A 4,345-nucleotide genomic window follows, 5' to 3' on the forward strand; every position below is an offset into this window, starting at 1 on the left:
TTCCAAACTAGTTTCAAGTTCTCTTCTTCCTTGTTTTAATCAGTTGACCTAATCAGTTGACCTAATCAGTCGACCTTGCTATCTCCCGGACAGAAGGTACTTTTTCCCTACCAAATGAAAGTGCAAAGCATTTCAGGGACTATTATTTCTCTCTCTCTCTCTCTCTCTCTCTCTCTCTCTCTCACGACAACGCATTCTAATTCGACTCCTGGTTCCATCTATAAATTCCCCCACCCCCCCCTCTCTCTCTCTCGTGACAACACATTCTAATTCGACTCCTGATTCCATCTATAAAATTTTCATAGGTTACACAGGATATATGAGCTTTGAGAAGTTCTAAATTCGTGCAGAAATGACAATCTTAAAGTTCATATGCAGCATAACACTGGCTTTGCTTCTCAATGTTTCATTTGTTAGAGCAACTCCTAAGGAATCTCTCATAACTTCGTTACCAGGCTCCAATGGAACTCTACCCTCTGAACATCATGCAGGGTATGTCACCTTATAAATGTACTTTGTGAGAAGCTGTTTTTCAACTCCAATGGAACTCTACCCTCTGAACATCATGCAGGGTATGTCACCTTATAAATGTACTTGTGAGAAGCTGTTTTTCAACTTGACTCTTTGTTATTACAAGAGTTTAAAATTTGGAATTTGCAGGTATGTGACTATAGATGGAAGTCCTGGAGAAAAGAACTTGTTTTATTATTTCATTGCGTCAGAAAGGAATCCTTCAAAAGACCCCGTAGTACTGTGGCTTAATGGTGGACCAGGGTGCTCCAGCTTTGGTGGATTCATCTATGAACATGGTACGTAAGTTAATCCCTGGTGATCATATTTTATGAGATGAGCATATTTCACTTGGACATGTCGTGCACTGCTTAAAAACTTAGTGCCTTTTTCGAGGACCATTTAATTTCCAAGCACGAAAGCTAAACGGAAGCTTGCCGGTATTGCACCTCAACACGTTTGGCTGGTCCAAGGTCATCAAAAACTTAATCTTTTTGGTTGCAACTAAGCAGTATGTTTTGCTTCAGATTAAAACTGAACAATATGGGTCAAGCATTACACATTGACTCATGGATTGAATACAATGGGAACATCTAATATCAATCATCTTCTTGGCTGGACACTCAGTAACACATTCCTGCAGTCTATAATACCATATTCTTGCACATCTTTCAGGTTTCCAACATAATATATCTGGATTCGCCATGTGGCGTTGGTTTATCTTACTCTGACAATCCAAAGAATTATGTGACGGGAGACCTACAGACAGCCTCTGATTCACATGCGTTTCTTCTCAAGGTAATAAGGTCCTGAATTGATCTAGAAAAGCATTGGAGAAACCAGCCCGCCAAAAAATATGTCACTGCTAAAACTAAATCCTTGTTTCCACTAGTGGTTTGAACTTTATCCAGAGTTGCTTTCAAATCCATTCTATATTCGGGAGAGTCTTATGCCAGAGTTTGTGTGCCAACTCTTGCTTCTGAAGTGGTAAAAGGTAACACATGCTAACTCACAAAAGGCCAGGTCCCTGTGTTGGATTGAATAAGTAATCGGAGATTTACTACCCCTCCTTGCAGGAATTCAACTTGGTGAAAAGCCTCTTATCAATTTCAAGGTATGTTCTTCATACTCTATACTGAATGGTTTAGGCACTGCATTGTTGAATGATCATAGATTTGATATGGAGAGTTAGGATCTCAGAAAAAATGGCTTACTGCAGGGTTTCAGGTGGGAAACGGGCTCACAGATGAAAAATTTGATGGCAATGCTCTTGTGCCTTTTGCTTTTGGAATGGGGCTGATCTCAAATGACATCTATGAGGTTGGTTTGATCAGGGATTTCACTCACAGATTTTAGTGCACTGAAGCTGCTGTAGGAAGATAATTAACACCTGCATGACTAATTCTGCCACACAAAAACTAACCTCAGATCAAGCATTAATTGTTCAGATTACTGTGTGATGCCAAAAGAAATCTTTATGCTATTTAACAATGAGCTTATTATGGATCATACTTGATTGTTTCAGGCGTGCCAATCCACGTGGTGGGAAATTTTATGATCCTCCTAGTGATGCTTGTGAGGAAAATATTCAGAAAGTTTATCTGGTGAGAATGTCACTGTACTTTCTTATACTGGAATTCTATGTACATGTTCTATAAATTTTTAAGGAAGAGGATAAGTACTCAAGTAGATATAAATGAATCAAGATGCTAATTTTCGCAAGTGCTTTGGCCACTTTCTAGCCTGTCTCAGGTCTAAACTTGGATCACATTCTTGAACCTTGCTTCCGAAATTCAGAGACCAAGTATGAAAGTGGGAACACAAGTATGCCGTTGGGCTTTCGTGAGGTGGTAAATAAGGAGCCTCTCCCTAAGCGAACAGGAATGTTTGGCCGAGCTTCACCTTTTTGGACTCTTAGAGACGCTGGAGTTTCAAGCACCAAATCACCAGATGAGTTTCACATTAAATGTGTGGTGAGTTAGTCAAAGTTTTATTATGTATTATCTGATTTTGCTTTATCAGCACTCTTCGAGGGCTTCCTTTTCGGGGGTTTGGGAGGGTGGAAGGGGATTGGGAACAATGAACAAAACACTATGGATCGTTGGAGAAAAAATGAATTGCCTCACCAGACTTTGGCTTCACTTGGTGCTCCCAATCTTCCCTTTGATTCCAGTACTTACCAAGTTTTATATGCTGAATTATGATGGTACAGGATGATGAAGTTGCAGTTGCATGGTTGAATGATGAAGCAGTTTGCAAAGCTATTCATGTCGCACCGGTAATAAAAATAATTTCCTCATTTCCTATCACTGCATCAAGTGTCAAATAACTGATCAATATGGAATACATTCAATAGGCAAGCGTTGCAGGTTTGTGGTGGCTATGTGCCACAAGAGTCAAGGGTAGTTATTCAGAAGATACTGGAAGCATGATCCCTTACCACAAAAATTTAACTTCCAGGGATACTGAGTGCTCATATACAGGTGAGATACCTGACAGAATAATCCTGCACATGGTAACATGAACCCCATTGGATTCCAGAAAAAAGGTAGGATTTAACCGCATATATACACTTTTTACTAGCTGAGGAGGACTTGGCTGAAATTAAATTCATACTGTGAAGATAGACTGGTACGAGGGCCACAAAAATGTCCAACTTTTTGTGAATCAAGGACGCTAGTAGTGACCTGAAACTTTTGTCGACTGAGCTAAAACAGAGCATCAATTATCAGCATCTGACCAGAAATCTAGGATGGATCTTTCTAGACACCAACTTAGTATAGTGTTGTGGCATCTTTACATTTTGCTAACAGGATAGATCAATACAATTTTGTTTACGCATTGACTGATTTGGATTAATCTTAAATTGGTGTACTGGTAGTGGAGATCATGATAGAAGAGTACCTTTCACTGGGACTCAAGCTTGGACCAGATCAATTGGGATACAAGATCATTGATGAATGGAGGCCTTGGATGACCAATGATCAAGTCGCAGGGTAAGTTTGACCTAGATAATTTTCAGTCACCTCGCCCACAGGACTCCTCGTCAAACCTTTTCCTTTCATTACCCATTACTGTTAAGCACTCCAATTTGTAGTGGAACTAATCTATGCTGGTCAAGATTATATATGCTTTCTTGAATTGTTTCAGGTATCTGCAAGGATATGACAACAACTTCACATTCTTAACAATTAAGGTTATGTACAAAAAACTCTCACTATAAGTATTCTTCTTTCATCATTTATGATTTTGTTGAAAGCCAACTAGCGAGTGAAATTCCATTAGAGGAAGGAACTTCATAGAAGGCCGCACGATATATACAATTGCCTTGTTTTTTCCTTCTAAAATCTTCAGACATAAACCTTCCGATTCTACCGCTTATCTCACTGGTGCAGGGAGCTGGGCACACGGTCCCTCAAAACAAGCCACAAGAGGCGTTGGAATTTTATAGTCGCTGGTTAAATGGAACACCAATCTAGCGTTGTTGTATACCCAGTTCTTAAATCAAAATGATCTCATCACACTGTTTTAGTGATGAGGACATACAACTCCCTCTATGGACCTGAAGGATTACCAAATCATTCAATAAGATCTTCAACTTCACTGTGCTTTCTTCTCCTGACTTGAGAATTGTTTGTGATGAAAGCATTGAAGGCGATAGAATGGAACAAATTCCACGTACATTCCACACCGAAACACACTTACCTAGGATGCTACCGTGTTCAGGATTGCCTCTCCAGAAAATAGTATGGCCCAAATAGTCCAAGAAGATTTTCCACTTCGCAGATGCCAAAATGACCAATGAATTGTGAAATAATGACTCCTAAGATGAATA

The 4,345-nt window shown here is 39.6% G+C and overlaps 1 pseudogene; it reads left to right on the plus strand.

The window, feature by feature from the left end:
• The first annotated feature begins 352 nt into the window (after positions 1-352).
• LOC104416612 lies at positions 353-3,989 on the plus strand (annotated as a pseudogene).
• Positions 3,990-4,345: the final 356 nt, after the last annotated feature.

Source organism: Eucalyptus grandis, chromosome 8 (genome assembly GCF_016545825.1).
Source record: "Eucalyptus grandis isolate ANBG69807.140 chromosome 8, ASM1654582v1, whole genome shotgun sequence".
NCBI classification, from domain to species: Eukaryota; Viridiplantae; Streptophyta; class Magnoliopsida; order Myrtales; family Myrtaceae; genus Eucalyptus; species Eucalyptus grandis.